Source organism: Protomyctophum parallelum (genome assembly GCF_964188405.1).
Source record: "Protomyctophum parallelum genome assembly, chromosome: 20".
In the NCBI taxonomy this organism is placed as follows: Eukaryota; Metazoa; Chordata; class Actinopteri; order Myctophiformes; family Myctophidae; genus Protomyctophum; species Protomyctophum parallelum.
Window position 1 is genome coordinate 26,639,423 of NC_139718.1, and position 18,164 is coordinate 26,657,586.

Below are 18,164 nucleotides of genomic sequence, written 5' to 3' on the forward strand. Positions count from 1 at the left end.
AGTGGGTGATCCGAGACCTCCAGGAGGGAGGAGGCTCTCTTAAGCATCTGCCTGTTGTACAGTTCTATGAGTTGGGCTTGGGTTCTCCCAGAAATCTTACTGGCCACTTTGACGAGGCTGCTGAGCCTGTTCTTGTTTGCCAGGGTCAGATTACCGTACCAGGCAACCATACAAAACATAAGAATAGATTCAATAAAACTTCTATAGAAAAGAGTCATCTTTACAGACGAGACATTAAAGGCGTAGTGAAACGGAAATGGTGGACATTTTATTTTGAAGTTTCAGACGGTTTCAAGTTGAAACACAGCTTTGAAGTTTCTGAACCAATCAGAGCGTCGCGTCCCCTCAGGCGATGGGACGGTAGCTAGGGACGGTATCTATGCTACATGCAGTAAGCATGGAGTGTGTTTGTTTACAAGTCAGATGGTCGGCCAGCTGTACCAGTTTACTGATATGTGGCTTATTTCTACCCTATAATGTTTTCAGATACATATTTTAGTTGAAACCGAGTAATACACTGTCTGGATGTTATCTTGAATGGGAATAAAAACGGAGGATTTCTGTAATCAGTAGCAGCTGTGCTGGACGGATGCACACATATGGGGAATTAAACGGGTGAGCTTCATTTGTATTGGCTTTTATCGATGTGTGCCTCGACACGTCATCACGCAGTACGTTTTCCTTTTCAGGAAGTAATAAAAATTAGATTTTTATGAACTTTTGATATAAAAATACACAAAAATGAGAATGCCCATATAATGACTACGCCTTTAAAGGAACACATTTTCCTCAGAAAAAAAGACGCTGCTGGACTTTTTTTGATGTAGAGGCAACATGAGAGTCAAAGGAGAGTTTGTTGTCAAGAACGACACCCAAGTATTTATAGCTCTCTACAACTTCAATTTCTGTGCCCTTAATGAGTGTAGGAGCAGGACTGGGAGCAGTCCTTCAAAAGCTGATGATCATATATTTTGTTTTGGTCACATTTAACTGTAGGAATGACTTGTCACACCAGGATATGAAGTCATTGACAACTGGCCCTGTATATAGAGATATCTGTAGTATCAATACCCGTTGTCATAGCACCCATTTTAACTGTCTGTCTGTGTCCCACATGGATGGAGATCTCTGTATAGTCTGTCTGCCTGTTGTCTGAAGAGTGCAATCAATTGGCTGAGGCAGAGGCCGGAAATTGGGAGGAATTGGCCTCAAAGTGGTTAACACTTTTGTATCTGCATGTACGCACTTGTTGCTTTGGAAATTTCTCATATTCTTAAGTATAAATTTTGTAATATTTATTTGTCTTTTGCCTAAAATATAGTTTTTACCCCCTATTTTCAGACCGTCTATGCTGAAACCGTTTACAGCAAGCATCAATAAAGTATTGTTCCTTTAGTGTACAAGATCTGAACATGCAAATGATTTGTACATTACGTCATGGAACTAAAATGTCTGCTTTACAGTGTAATCCAACTTAGAGGGAACTGTCTCGGTGAAAACGAATTAATGTGGTATTCCTTTGATCACTGCTAGATGAATGTGGATTTGAGAACATAAACAACTCTGTCGCAGCACTAGAAACAAGAGAACCAAGTTTCTAATATTACACTTTGGAGAGCTAGCTGCTCCATTGACAGTGAATCAGAGGCCATCTTTGTGAGCTCAGAAAAAATGTTTGTTTGACCTTTTTCAAATCACCCAGGATACTACTAGTCGTTTACTGTCATTCACCCTCAGTGGTGCCTTGTATGACATCATGGAGTGCCTTGGCTCTCGCGCTGGTATCTTGGGATAGATTTGTTCATATTCACTAATCATGACAGAATTGTTCCAAGATCATATGAATAAGATACATTTCTTGTTTTGGGTGGATTTTCTCTAATTTGCCTAATTTTCTCTTTTAATATTTAAGACACATAATTTGTCTTCATGTGTGTGTCTGCAAGTGATTTTAAGGGGCTTTATAAATGAAGAGGGGGGGCTGTAACCTACCATATGAAGCACGCCAGGGTTGGGTTTCCCTGTCGCTGGCAGAGCGACGTGGCAGGGGGGGGTTCATGTGCCAAAGTGACAGCTGTTAGCAGATGCCATGTCACACACAGCGAGTCTTGCGGCCCTGCCCGCCTGCCTGCCTGCCCTCCCTTCACGCATTAGGGCAATTAATTACCCCAATTCAAACAATGATCATAAATCACATTACACTAGACTGAGCCGCGATGTTGATTGCATAATTATTGCATCAAACCACCGGCGTATGTAACATAATCACAGTCTCTCATCAGGCCCAAACCACCAGCCTGAATGTGCAGCTGGGTTATGCAATGTTTGGGAACCAGAGCCGAGAGTGCTAGCTGTATGTCCTAAGCCAGGCAGCCCTGCGTAGGACCTTCTTTTCTCCCTGGGTCTTTACTCTCAGGGCAAAAAGCGACAAGAGAGCACTGTTGTGTTTGTATAGGACAGGAATTTCTTTCCCTCAAACGTTTTCTTTTTTTTCTTCTTCGAGTGGTGAAACATGTTTCAACTGTGTTTGGGCAGTGATGGCTGAGTGCGTTTACACTTTGGTAATGGCTTCCTGCCCCTAAACTCTCACGCTAAAGACGGGAGGGGAGCCCCAGGAGCGGTTCCCTTTAGCTAGTAGCGCCCTGTAGGTCCTGCCCCTGCGCCTACTGTAGCTTAGCCTCGGAAGAGCTCTTCCTCCTCTCCCACCCTGCCCGCCTGCCAACCCGCCACAGACCAGAGGGACCACCCTGTCAGCTTACTCACCCTCTCTCCTCCAGACGTATCACTCCCACCGTGGATAGATTCTGGACTGAGAGATCATATCACCCTTCAGGAATGTCCGTTTGGTTTTTTGCTCTGTGCATCATTTGCATTTATCTACCTTGCAGCCTTTTAAACCGTACCGTGCTTTTGGGAAGACTCCTTCTCCCATGATGATGCATCCCAAAATGTCAGCCAACAGGGTTGAAGCATTAAAGGCTACATGTGGCATCCCGGAGGGCTTTATGAATGAGCTCCTCCCCAGGCTGAGTTCAATCTGAACCCTACTGCAGGTGTCCCGGTTCCTGAGTTGCATTCATTTTCTGTTCTTCATAGGAGCTAAACCCCTAAAATAAACATGGATACATTATGCTTAGCATCCCTGCCAGGACGGCATTGCAACGTTCTGCAGTCTGTTGATGGATATTAGGGTTTAGTTCTAGTATCGATGGTTTGGCCTGAAGAGGCCCCATTCGGAAATCGGGATGTAATGGCTGTAACACAGAATATCAGTGAAGATCCATTTGTTACTCAGAGCGGGTACAGGCTTTAGTTTCGACATACATATTTATCCGACAACGTCAACCTACCGCAAGCACGGAGCAGCGCATGTTCGTCAACCTTAACGCATGTTCGCCAACCTTAACGCATGTTCGCCAACCTTAACGCATGTTCACCAACCTTAACGCATGTTCGCCAACCTTAACGCATGTTCGCCAACCTTAATCAAGTCGCCAACGTTAACACATGTTCGCCAACCTAAATCCGGTCGCCAACCTTAACACATGTTCGCCAACCTAATCTGATCGTTTTCCGCATGTCGGTGCTATAATAATAATAGCTCAAATTTATATATAGCGCTTTTCTAAATACCCAAAGCGCTTTACATAGGAACACTAGGAACAGACTTTAATAAGAAAAAAACAAAGCAAAACATAACAGATACAACAACAATACAGGGTTAAAAAGATAAAAGGATAAACGAGGCCTCAGCTGGGGAAAGCTATCCTGAAGAGGTGGGTTTTGAGTGAGGTTTTGAAGGAGAGGAGAGAGGGAGCAACTCTGAGATGGTTAGGGAGTTCATTCCAGAGTTTGGGGGCCGAAACATAGAAGGCCCTGTCCCCCCAGGTGCGGTACTTGGCCTTGCGGACCTTCAGGAGGCAAGGCATAAACATTAAAAAACAAGCAGTAATGCAATACAGTGAGGACATGAATAACAAAAATAAAATTAAAAGCAAGGGTGTAGAAGTGGGTCTTGAGCTGTGCTTTAAAAATGTCTACAGAGGCTGCCTGTCGAAGGTACAGTGGGAGTTTGTTCCATGCCGTCGGCCCATAGAAGCAAAAAGCTGCTTCCCCGTATTTTTTTGTTGCCATTTTTTTAGGCAAAGTGAGCAGGCCAGCAGTGGAAGACCTTAGGGGGCGGTTTGGGACATATTTAGGCAGGCAGTCATGTAGGTAGGAAGGTGCGAGACCATTGAGAGCTTTATACACAAGTAAAATAATTTTAAAATCAATCCTAAAAACAACCGGAAGCCAGTGCAGTGAAGCCAAAACTGGAGTATATGTTCTCTCATCTTAGTTCTAGTTAAAACTCTGGCTGCTGCATTTTGGACAAGTTGTAATCTGTCAGTTGTTTTCTTAGGCAGTCCAGAAAAAAGTGCATTGCAGTAATCAAGCCGAGAAAAGAAGGCGTGTATTAGCGTTTTTGCATCGTCCAATTCAAATGAGCTCTTATTCGTGCAATATTTCTAAGGTGAAAAAAGGCGCGGCACCGAGTGCCGTGCTACGAGCTTGTAGAACTGCTATTTTTCTATTTTTGCTATGAACAAATCATTGAAAATATATTCTTTCACATCGAATGTTTTATACTCATATCTTTGCTTCTGTGGGTCCCTGGAACAAGACATTTTAGATGGGGGTCAGCAGCCAATAATTGTGGGGGTCTTTGACATGAAAAGGTTTGAGCACCACTGATATACTGTAGAAACATAATATTTGTTCAGAAAACTGTCTGTTCTCAGGTCTCATATGTGACTACTAGGATGAGTAGCTTGCGGTGGCCCCTGGCTGTGTGTCCATCCAGCCCAGTCCACAGAGAGCAGAGTGGGCCTCAGTCTGTCCATATAGACACAGGGTGTTAACAACTAATTAAAGTATTTACTGCCTCACTAAACCTCCATTATTGCTGTTCCCTCCCAATTATTGGCTCCATTATCAGATTTTATGGACTCAGGTGTGCTTCCGCAAGAAAGTGGGCCGGGCTTCTGTTTTGGCCGAGTGGTCAGCAGCCCTGGCGGCGTGTGACATCAGGGTGAATAGCACTTTCTTAACCACAGCCTTACCTACTTTTTGTACTTGATGCAACAAAGTCGTTTCATGATGCGTTGTGAGCTCCCTTATTTATTTATTTATCTTTATAAAAAAAGACACATTTGGACAAATTTTTCCTCTCTCTCTTGAGTACTATAGGCATGCCATGATTTAGAAGAGAAGAGGTTTTTTATCTGTAAAGCGGACATTGTACCAGTTCACACTCAGGTGTACAGTACAGTACTATCAAGGGCCGGGGTGGTATGGATTTTTTGTTATAGCAGTAATAAATCAATGTTTACAGACTGTATTGAGCTAAATTTGAATGAAAAAATATATTTATATAATAATAATAATTGTTATAATTATAATAATATAAGGGGCACGGTGGCGCAGTAAGCGGCCTGCTCACTCCTCCTCATGCATTGAAGGAAGCACGAGCTCAGTTCGGCCTCCCCATGTTAGCAGAGGGAGAGTAGCGCCCAGGATTACAGCTTAGGCAATTGGAATCAAGTGAAAAATGGGTTACAAAATCGTGGGATAAAAAGTTTAATAAAAAAAATATTATCACGGTTATGAACTCGATAGCGCGGTATGCCTTACACAACCGCGGTATTGCGGTCCTATTGCAGCCCTAGTGTGTACATCCATTTTACTCCACTGAGCTACAATTGGATAAATTCACACTGGTGATTATACTGCATGTAGGCAAAAAGCTCCTGGATGCTAAGCTCCAAGGTGTCAATATGGGGGGTTTGCTCATTCACTGATGCTTGTTGACCATTTTTAATTTGTAGTACCCACAAAAAGAGACGCAGATTTACTCGGCACAGCGAAGTCAGCAAAATAAGTCAGACAACACAGCAGAAACTGTGTGTCAGTTTAACTCTGAGAGTGTAAAGAGTGATGGCATTTCACTCATACAGTAACTCACTCTCCCTCAAGTTTCGATTCCATAATTCCTTCAGCATTGTTTCTTTCTTTTTTTTCAATGCCATGATCTCACAGCACAGGTGCCTTCCATATACTGTAGGTGCCTCTCTGTGTTTGTATTGTATTGCTCATCAATCTCTGTCCACTAGGTGACAGTAATGACACAGGCTCTGCCCCTCTGGGTGTTGCTGCTGTGTTGAGAAGAGGTGTTTTAATCTGTGTTTGCTTTACACTGGCTCAGTGTTTTCCAAACAATGGGTCGGGACTCATTTTTGTGTTGCTGAACTATTTTTATCGGTTGTGCAGTAAATATCCCTGTTTCCTATAAAACAATTGTTATTATTATAAAACAAGTGGTTCATTCATAAAGTATTGTTGTATGTTTGGGTCCCGGCGAGACAGCAAATGTATTTGGGTGTTCAGCTGAAAGGGGGGAACCCGGGGCTGTACTAGGTGGATCAGCCTTAATGCCACGCAGGGTGAGGCCAGGGTGGGTGGTTGGGTCCTTCAGTGATGTTGGATGTGATGTGATGTGATGTGGTGGTAATGTTAATGCTATTGGTGGTGGTGGTGGTGGTGTCTCTGGTGGCTGGTCCGCCTGTCTTCTCCATCACTCAGCAGCACATAAAGGTTCACCATAATGGATTGTTCTCTGTGTGTGTAAACCCTCCTCCGTCACCCTTACTGGTCCTTTTTTCTCTCTTCGAGTTAACCACATGAACCCTAGCGTCCATATTCTGGGGGGGGGGGGATGATCATTAAAAAAAATGCCGATCTATAAGCTCACAAGGCATCTGTGTGAGCCTTCAGATGTTGCTATTTTCAGCGACGGGGGGAAAAAACGAGCGAACCAAGTAGAGCCGTGGGGGACGCCAGTATGGGTTTTAAGTGGTTACGCCAGCTGCAGGGATTTTGGTTTTGGCTGTATGATAAATAGTAGTATCACAGAACAGGGGAACTTGTTTGTCTTGATACATTTTTATTTAGTTTTAGTTTAGTTTTCTTTCTCATTCATGCAATGACTTTGACTTTGAGACGACAACTGTTCTCCCGCTTGTAACGTATAATCTGCACCACAATGGAGGAAGTGCCTTGCTCACGGGCACCCTGACAACAGTTGATGAAAGGATGTCGTTGAGTTGTTGAAGAAAGAGCATTACTCAATCATCACCTCCCCTCCCTCCTGCTCTGTGTGTGTGTGTGTGTGTGTGTGTGTGTGTGTGTGTGTGTGTGTGTGTGTGTGTGTGTGTGTGTGTGTGTGTGTGTGTGTGTGTGTGTGTGTGTGTGTGTGTGTGTGTGTGTGTGTGTTTGCGCGCGCGTGTGTGTGTGACACAAAGAACATTAGTCAGAATTTAATGGTGTAATAATTTAACATGTGCAAACAAGAACAATGTGGGATGATTAGTGTCAAATGCCGGCTAATGGCTGTAATAACATGCATGCACACACACACACACACACACACACACACACACACACACACACACTCACACTCACACTCACACTCACACTCACACTCACACTCACACACACAAATGACTGATGAAACAGAACTGTTGCCAGCCCACACAAGCACCATGTACTGTAATTGTGTTCTTCTATTCTCACGAACAGATTACATTGCCCAACCATAGTAAAATATTGTGACGCCTCCGCGGAGAACGTATTTGTTTATTTTTTGGTGGTGTAGGCTCTTGTCAACTTCGTTGGTATTTTGGTGGAACACCATGGCTTGGCACAGTGCAGGCTAATCATAAAAAGGGAAGTCATTGTTTCACTGTGACATGTTTTAGCAAAGTTAAAGTGAAAGATCCTGGTGAAACAAGGAGGTCATTGTGTTTTAGTTATCCCCACATCTCTACTTAGTCAACTTGGCCAGGGTGTCCACTCTGTACTTGGTCCGCTGTTCTTTCCCTCGGTCCGCTGTTCTTTCCCTCTACACCATGGGTTTTCAACAGGTGGTCCGTGGACCACTGGTGGTCCGTGAAGGTGTTGCATGTGGTCCCTGACCATGCATTTAGTAATGTAGGAAAGTGAAGATTCGTATTTGAATTTATTGTATTGACCACAAGTTGAGAAACAATGCAGTAAATAATCTGGTGACAAATGATGACGCATCGATGTTGTCAGTTACTGGGAAGACGGATGTCAAGAAACTGTACCGGATTGCCTGGTTGAGTCACCATTATAATGAAATGTGCCCATAATGAAGTGTCTGCTTACTGAGTCATAGAATAAGTTACAATGAACAGCAACATGAGTTTAATATGGAAGGTTAATTTCTTTCCCCCACACCACGACCATATCCCCCCTCCCAACACAACAATGGTCCCCAGGTTGATTCTCAGTCAGGGTGGTCGTCCGACTCGTCCCCAGGTTGATTCTCAGTCAGGGTGGTGGTCCCCAGGTTGATTCTCAGTCAGGGTGGTGGTCCCTGGTTCATACTCAGTTGAAAACCCCTGCATACACCAAATCTCTTTGCAACAAAAAAATATAGATGATCTACAAGCTCACACAAAAAGAGGGGTCGCACTGCAACACGTTTTGAACTTGTAGATATGCTGGATATGCTACAGCAAAGTTAGTTATCTCTGCGTAGGCGTATCAACCTGGGAACCCTCTCCAATTCTTGGGATTCCGAACATTTGAAAGGAAATATAACTTGCATTTTTCCAAACTTGTGGCCACATCATTTAAAATGTTACAATATTGTAGCCAGATTATTCTAACGTAATTACTAAACTATCATGTTGCATGCTCAATTATGCACTGCAACGTATAATTATAGCTTGGTAATCAAGGCATTGGTGTGGAACTGCCAAGCAGATTGCTTGCTTGTGAAGATTTGAGGTCTTGTTTGAGCAGTAGGCGTGTGTGTGTGTGTGTGTGTGTGTGTGTGTGTGTGTGTGTGTGTGTGTGTGTGTGTGTGTGTGTGTGTGTGTGTGTGTGTGTGTGTGTGTGTGTGTGTGTGTGTGTGTGTGTGTGTGTGTGTGTGTGTGTGTGTGTGTGTGTGTGTGTGTGTGGAGATTTGATGGAACGGCGAAGACAGCTAGTGAGGGGAAAGTACACAGTAAGAGTCTGTCACAATGAGGTGAAATGCTTTAGCATGGCAGTTGTCAGACTCAGGTGATACACTTGTAACGTAATGTTTTGTGAATGTTCATTCTTTGTATTTGAAGTAAGGGTTACACAAACCCTGTGGGTTGAAAAAATGTTGGCTCTGTTTGTGAAGTAATTTAAAAAAACTCTTGTAGCCTAGTTTTAAATTGGGTAGTTGTCATTCTTATAACACCGTAGGCAGAGCTGCCAACCTGCACACATTTTGTGTACCAACCACGCAATTCTAGGTGTCTATATGCCTAGAATTGCGTGGTTGGTACACAAAATGTGTGCAGGTTGGCAGCTCTGCGTAGGGTTGTGTTTGTTCCTTTAACCACTTAAATGCTATATGCTTATAGTTATATATGTGCTGTAGTATAGTTGACTGTGTTACTCCAGGGCTTTATATTAGGTCAGCAAGGTTTTTCCGCCAACACAGAATCTGTTCATCCCAGAATAGGGATGCTAGGGTTCGAATGTTTAAAGTTGCCGTTCATTCTATGCGAGGCTTTCAGCGATAATTTAGCTTGCTGTCTGTCTTTATGTTAGAGACCTCACTAGGGCTCAGATACTGATTGATGGCCTTAGGGCTGCTCTGACAGGTGTCCAGCTCGGAGTTGGAGAAATTTGTTTAAAAGTGTTCCTCGAGAATGAATGGGGGACGGGCCGACACGGTGCACTTCCTCTCCTCCATCAGTTGCACCATGGGTTTTGCATCCATTTTGTCCTCCTTTCTTCTCCTCCTCTCATACACTTCCGTGCGGTTGGCCTGGGCGATTTGCATCCGATGGTTCTGTGTGCAGAATATGACCACAGGTGTCTGTGACAGTAATGAAAGACACAAGCTTTCACTGCAGCAGACGGGTGACAGCGACAGGAGTCTTTCCTCGCCACAATCTGTATCTCTCTTTCTCTTCTCTTTCTGCCTGCCTGTCTGTCATCGTCAAGAATTCACAGCTCGTCACGTAGGCCTACATTTGTCACTTCAGCTCCATGCCTACTATACTCTAGTCAACAGTATAGTATCGTAGGATACAAATATTGATGATCAGTCACTGCTCTGGAACTTCCCTATCATTCAAGCACCACAATGCTTGAATGATAGGGAAATTCCAGAGCAGACTGTGTGCAATCTTTTGAATCATAATTCCAGGTAATAAATCCGATAGCTCGACAGAGATAGGGCATGTTAACAGAAAAGGGAGTGCTAAGATTAATTATCTATACTCCTCCACCCCCTCCCCCCTCCCCCCTACCCATCATTCCCATCTCCACTTCTCCTTTTCCCTCTCTCTTTCTTTCCCCCCTCCTTTCATCTGCTCTCTGCTCTGATTCATGACTGCTGACCTGCGAACAAGAGGAGACGCGCCGGGTGGAAAGCGACACCCAGGCGATAACAGATAAAGCAGCAGCACCGGTAGCCGGGGCCAGGCCAGGCGGGCCCCAGGAATGCCGGGGCTGTTTGCAAAGCCCGGGTTAGCAGCAGCGCTTCTCTCGACAGGGGCCCTCAATGAAAAGGAGAAAAAAATACAAAAACCTTCTGTCATTGGAGATGGCCTCGCTTGTTTTTCTAAGCACTCTTTTCAGCTTTTTCAAGTGCAGAATTAGGGACTGTTTGGGGAGTTGAATTGGATGCTTCTCCACTCCTGAGGCTGTAAGCCTGATTGCGGGAATATCTGTGATTAATAACTGTCCCCATGGTGTGTGTGTGTGTGTGTGTGTGTGTGTGTGTGTGTGTGTGTGTGTGTGTGTGTGTGTGTGTGTGTGTGTGTGTGTGTGTGTGTGTGTGTGTGTGTGTGTGTGTGTGTGTGTGTGTGTGTGTGTGTGTGTGTGTGTGTGTGTGTGTGTGTGTGTGTGTGTGTGTGTGTGTCACTTCTCATTACCCACTCATTATGGTTGTTAATTTTCTTTTTTACTCCTCAGACCTCTCTCCCAGGCCATTATAAGGTCTTGTTTTTTAGATGTAAATTCCTTCATAATCAGTACCTTCACACCATTATTTGTTTTAGTCTCATTTTTTTCATCATGTCCACCTCTGACACGAGAGGAGCGCCGGACGGGGGCATAAATCACTACTCCTAATGGCCGCCTGCCTGAATTAATGAACTTTCTTTCCTCTCCTAAAGTCTTTAATTGCCCTTTAATATCCATGAGTGTATTCATGGACTTTACCCATGAAATACCTTTTCTTTTGCCATATACTGTACTCTCCTGCTTTAAAAAATGAGGTAATTACTGTATATAGCCTGTGTGCTTATGACGGATTGGTGTGTTTGCCCCTCTCTTGGGTTGAGAATGGTTTATATACCAATTGCAATTTTAATGGGATTAGATTTGAATTGTTGAGCCCGGTGTTTGCTGTGAAAACAGGTTGGACTCCCAGGCAATCGTTCAGTGTTAAAGTGTGCCTTTCTGGGTTGTAAGTTTAGTTTATTGGCCTGACCCACAGCAGCCTCATGTGATTTGGAATTTTGGATACCCATAATTTAGCTTTCCCTGTTTTGACTTGTTTGTATTCTATAGAATCTGTAGTATAGATGTTTTCATTCAGTCACAAATGTAGGCTAACCTTGCTAAAAAACAGTATTACATTCAGTAGTATTAGTATAAGCTAATCTCTCTGCTTCTTTTACTATGTCATGAACCGTGTGTATGAAAATGACTAATAATTTGACTCTGGAAGTGGACTGTTACGGTTCCATTAAATTATCTATTTTCCCACCTTTTCTTTACTGTGTATACAAGCTTTTAAAGACCCTCGTCATTTGCGCGTGTTTGTGCGTGCATTTGCGCGTGCGTGCGTGCTGTGTGTTATTGTTGGTTGTTGGCGTTGTGCCGTTAAACTACTGAAATTCTACTGAAGTTCACTCCACCCTTTTTTATTTACCTTTTATGTCAACGGTCCCTCAGAGCAGTCTCACCACCATTCTTCCATTCCTCATACATTCAGCCTGAGTCTTTGACTCAGAGAACCTGTAATACGTGAGCCTGGCGGTTGGCTCGCTGATAGACATCACATCGGCTTTGTTGCCGCAGGTGAAACATTGAGGTAGGCAGCGGCCTGGCGGTTGTGTTTAGCATTCCACATCGGACGTGTTTTGAAAAGTATTAATAGCAGGCATGGAGGCAGGAGCCATCAACGGCAGGTTCAGCCAGGGGCTCTGCCAGAGTCAGGGCAGACCTCTGGGGTGAACTCTATAGGCTTCTGTCATCACACTTCTTTCATGCCCTCAAACCACACCACTGGTCTTCTTTAATTGTCAGTGGTGCAGAAAATGTGTTGTATTGAAACTCGCAGGATAAAAATAATTACGGCTGTACTTTGATTTATCGGTTCAGATTCACAGTAATTTCCCAAACACTGTATATCCGTTTTAGCAAAATCTAACTACCTGAAGTTCATCATTCTCTGATTCTAAATGTGTTATCGTTCTGCCAATTTACCTACAATCCTTTGAAAAGTGCTGTAATTTGTTTTAATTCTGTGCTATAAATCAATTTAGAAGAGTGTGAGTTACTTTTGTCAAATGGTAGCTTTCATTTTAGAATCAAACTCCTCAGTTATTAATTAGAATAATGAAGGTATTATTTAAGTAGGCCTACAGTTACTAAACTGTTATTACTGTATATGGTAAAGCGTGTGAAATGCACGGCCAGTAAGTGTACTCTGATGTATTACTCCATTCAACTGGGGGAGTCCCACTTCCTGTGGCAGTGACCTTCTCCCTGTGGCTGCTGGGAATTACAGTCATTCAGTGTGTGTCTCGCCGTGATGGATGACACCTGCACCCGTTGAGAAATCACTCCCTGGCGCACTATTGTTTTTCTTTCTCACTTTTGCGTGGGAGCAAAAACTGCATGCATACCCGAGCCAAAACCAACTGAGATAATCATCTCATCTGCATGATGTATGGTCTTCTGTCTCTGTACGACAAGTTATCAGACCTCTCGGAATGTTCGCGGGGTAGGATGGTGGCCGGGCTCGGCGCTTCCAGCGCGACTACTTGTTGGGTCGGACCCAGAGACCTCGTGCGCCGTCCATATATCTCCGACTCTTCGAACCACCCAAGATGTTGAACGGGCGGGGGATGATGTAGGACTTTCTGGTGTCTCATTGTTTCTGCTGGCTCGCTCTGACATGCCACCATATGGGCCCTAGTATACTATCCTGTATCCAACACGAGGGCCAGAATTCCACGGCTGTAAAAATGCTGCACATGAACTATAACTGTGGCCAGTGCAAAAAAAAAACCAGCAGGCGCCGAATCAAGACTTGTCTTTGTGGTCTTTGCAATGTAAAATCGGCATAATATCCGAACTAATTGTATCCTATATCCACTCATTTTGATGATGGAGCCAAAACACAAGGCTGTACTCTGTGACCCGGCACGGAGAGCATTCGTGGCATAGGGCGGTCCTGTACTATGTGAGGAGTTTGTGCGTGTGTTAGTCGATGGCTGCGTTCCAGACGGTACTGATGCTGTCGTTGCCATTAGCAGCAGTGATTAGCCGTGTGTGTGTCTGCAGGCACAGGAGCCGCGGATGACAGAAGCTGTCAGTACCATTGTGGCTTCAGAAACAAAGGAGGCCTCAGAATAATGGAATCTCCCAGTATGTCACCCACTGAGGCGGAACAAACCTATAAATGTCAAACAGATGGCAGGTCATTGTACTGTAATATTAGTATATTACGTCCCCGTCTCTCTCTCTCTCTCTCTCTCTCTCTGCAGTTGTGGAGGGAGGTCGCTGCTGAACACTTTCACCATTCTTCAAGGCAAAAATGGAGGCAGTCAGGGCAGAACGCCTGAGCCCAACCTGTCTCATGCTAGAGAGAATGTAGTTGACACTATAGTGTAAAGATCCTTACACGCTGGTGGCGCTTTTTTCTGCAATGTATTTCCCCCAAAATATATTTTTTGTGTCATGAGAAGGTCCACACAGAACACACATTTTATATTATAAATATATATATATAATATATAATATATATATATATATATATGATAAAATGCCAGCATTTTTATTTGGAAGGATGTTGTTTTTTCACCTAAAATAAGGCGCATCAACCTGGATGAGGCATCGGCTATGAATGGTTTTGATGCGATTTTCATATAGTTTATTTGCCCTTTAGACCTTAATATGCTAGTACAGTATGTCATGATTGTACAGTATGACATTTGTGTAAACGTTTTGAGTACATCACTCAGTAAGAGAAGGTTTTTTGCAACTTAGTACTGAGGTTGCCTATGCATTAAAAAGCTGCTCCCAAACATTTAGAACGAGCAGATGTCAAAGGTGGGATATCTCATTTTGAAATGAGAGTTACAGTGTGTTAGTCCGTTCCCCTTAGTAAGTGTAAGACGGAGGCCGTGGAGGGGTGTGAAGTGATCCCAACAGTTTGCAGGCTCACATTTGCTGGGCTCTGTGATTAAACGGTAGCATGTGCTGACAGCAGGGAAGAAAAGACCATGATGCACTGGGGCCCTATGGAGCAAGAGAAGTTGCCTTTCAGCAGCTTTTAGGAAGGTGGGCGTTTGGCACATTAATGCTCTTAAAGAACTACAACTCAGAGACCGTCACAAGTTAATGCAACTGTGATGTATTTGCTGTCACTTCGAGTAGCTTCGTGGCGTAAACCTATAGCCTGATTTATAGTTGTCTTACATCGAAAATAGCCGATCTACTGAGCTTGTAGATCTGCTATTTTCGGCATGCGACACCGTTGTGCGACGGACTATAAATGAAGCATAACTCATGACTTGGTATTTCCCAGTGAGGACTGTGAGTATTCAACATGTGGCATGGGAGAGAAGAGGACTACTGTTTGGATCAGTCAACGATACCTAGTTGAAGTATGCAACATTGAACCTGGATCTAATAGTAGCTGGAAAAAGTGTTGCTGTTTGTTTAGTCAGTGTTAAAAACCAGATCGGGGTGGGGCTCGCCACCTCAGGGCAGTTTAGATTAGTGTGAAAATATACTAAGCTGATGTTGGAATACTTTCCAGAAGATGTCTTTACTTCCTGGCATTGATTGTGTTCAAATACTTTGGAGTGGGTATCTTTACAATCTGGCACTGACTGTCGTTGTACAGTATGCGGAAAAATCCCACCATCTTTTAAGTGCCGTATGTTATGACAAATGTGATGCCATAGTTTTGTATGCTTAAAACACAAGCCCAAATTTTGATCAGATACTTTTGATATTTTTGAGCGGTGCTAGCCGCTCCTATGCACAGCTTTGTGTGTATGTGTGTCTGTTAGGGCATTAACCAAACGTGATTTTTGATAGTCGACTCGACTACCATCAAAATCGATTTATAGTCGATTAGTCGGCGGTAAAATATGATATTTATTCCATCCAATCAAGCATTAAAACATCGTGTTATGAAACAGCCAGCGAGCGAAGCAAAACAGAGCGGTGAATGCACTATCAATGCAGGCCGAGTGGAAGAGAGTGGCGACACACTTCCTATGGGCTATAGTTCCAAACATTGGAACTATCCCATTGAGATAGAATGAGCACTTCCGCATTCCATTGTTACAGTGGGAGTCAACGCGAGTGTTGCCACTCTTACTAAATGTAAGTCGCTCTGGATTAAGAGCGTCTGCTAAATGCCTAAATTGTAAATTGTAAATTGTCTTACTAGATTACGCTGAATGCCGCTCTGATTGGCCGAAATTAGCTCAGCTGTTTCAAGTCAAAGTTGCAAGTCCACAATGACTCACGGATGGACGCGTTGTGAGCTTGTAGATCTGCTATTTTTTATGCACAAGACCGTTCTATGGAACAGCATAGCATGTTACGTTGTTCACAATGTTTGGAGAGTGGAGACTGGAGCAATGAACCATGCAATGTTTTTCATACAACCCTAAATGTTCAACAACAAGTTACAATCACAGTTCCTTTGGTTTTTAGAAGGAGCTACAAGCAAGGAGGAGGTTTGCTAGCTAGCAGGCTGCCAGGCTATGAATCAGATGATCAACTACTTAACTCCATCGCGAGTCTTTTGCGGCTACTTATTAGAACTATGATCGTGCGGCATCGCTGTTTGTTTTTAATAATGCCACACGCGGCACGCAGACTTTTGTTGGATAAGCATGAAGAAACATGAAATCACGGCAAGAGCTACTGTAGTTTGACTGTCACCAAACTGGATACTATTGGGCAGAGCGAGGAGGAACTCCTGCTATACTTTACTGTACCGGACGACGACACGTCTCCAATCTAACTTGTTGAACAAACTACAGTAATAAACTCACCAATAGTAAACGTATTTACACACTGTAGTTGTCCCCATTGATCTTATGAGCCTATGAGGCATATCACATATGCTTTTCCCAAAGAAAAACTGTCTTGACTGCTGCTAGTGCCACCGCCGATACGCCGCCCACCACACCTACACGAGTCAGACGAGTGAGGGTGACGGCAAAACCCACGTACAGTAGGCTTGTATGATATGAAAACAATCAGCCAGGAATGGATTAGTACTGAAGTTGGCGAACTACCAACAAAACAACCGAGCTCACAGCTGCATGCCTGCATGTCTGCTGTAGAAAAGAAAAAGAAAAAAAAAATCATAAAAAATATTAAAAATAATTAAAAATAATATTAGCGAATAATCGGATGTCAATTAACAGTGTCGACTAGTGTTTTGCTAGTCGACTAGTCGACTATTCGATTATTATGTTAATGTCCTAGTGTCTGTATGAGCACGGAATGTGCTCAGCTGATGTGATGTATGATGATAGGAGGACCTCTGACATTCTGAAATTTGAAAATGATCACCCATTAGAACAGACCAGCAAATAGATACGTCGCCACCGAAGGGTCCTTCTCTGGGCCATGCTCTCCTATGCTATTTGACTTTTTTTTTCTTTTTTTTTCTATTTCTGACAAGCTGGAAATATTCCGAGCCTTTCCATATAGTTGATCAGCGTATCTGCTCCAACCTACTGACATCACATCAGATTACTAACACAATCCACACATCTTGTTGATACCTGTTCCTCTGGATTTGTTGACTGATAGACAAGCAGAGAGAGAGAAAGAAAGAGAGATGGATAGACGGATCGATAGATAAGACTCAATAAAAAGGGTTTTGAATTTGGACAGTAGTAGTACTGTCAATTTAGGTCAAATAGCATAAGCTTACAATGGAGAGCAGGCCCCCGAGAAAGGCCACAGTTTAGGTGTTGGGGTGCTGGTCTGGTGTATAATAACATAAAATAGGGATTCTAGGTTGAAAGTGGTAAATAGAATCACAATGGACTCATTTAATTGATTACATCTAAAAGTAGGGTGCATTCTAAACCCCACCATTAAAGGTAGTAAAGGTACGCCCTCCTGTTTGCTACTTTGGTGGTTTGCATCATATATATCTCGGTAGCATATTCTACTCTTCACTCTGTGAAAAGAAAGAGTGTGTTTACAAAATGCCGTTGACCTGGGTCAGGCCAGTATCATGCTACAGGTGTAGAACAGGTCATATGTAGGCCACTGGTGGATTATTTTCAAATGCAGTCTCACATCGTGGTATATCTTGGAACCCTACTTGTCTGCCATCGGTTGTCCTCAACGTGTCTCGTCTTTTGGGGCGTCACTCAGACAGGCGCTCAAATAAACACAGCCTGGTTTTGCATTCATGCTTATCATCACTAAGCCCTGTGAACCGCCTTGTTGGAGGGAAGACACGAGCGCCTAAGGCTGAGGGCAGCCTCATACGAACATAGACACAGAAAATACATGTATTAGAGACAATATATTTTAGGGGCAAATGCTTAAAACATACTTCAGGCTCTGAATATTTGAAATATATTTGTTCAATATTAAGACGTTAAGGTCTTAATACAATCGTACTGCAGCATGGCTAACACCATAAGGTAAGATACAGTGTTTAGTCTAGGAATATTAGTTTTTAGATAGATATTAAAAATCACACCCGTGTGAATTGAGCGGCACTCTTATATCATCATACATCATCTCAGTCTGGCCAATCACAATTTGCGTCCTCACTTTTCCGTCTTCACTTTTCTGTCCTCACTTTTTATCTTCAATACGTA

The 18,164-nt window shown here is 43.4% G+C and overlaps 1 protein-coding gene across 3 annotated transcripts in view; it reads left to right on the forward strand.

Moving 5' to 3' along the window:
* slc25a21 (solute carrier family 25 member 21) overlaps positions 1-18,164 on the forward strand; it is a 123,223-nt gene that overhangs the window by 55,781 nt on the left and 49,278 nt on the right. Inside the window, exon 1 of one of the 3 annotated variants that reach the window (XM_083791790.1) lies at positions 519-615. The exons of the other annotated variants lie outside the window; for them this stretch is intronic. The gene's annotated coding sequence lies outside the window, so the exon portion shown is untranslated. Of the gene's footprint in view, positions 1-518; positions 616-18,164 lie in introns of those variants that run through there. 3 annotated transcript variants of the gene reach the window in all.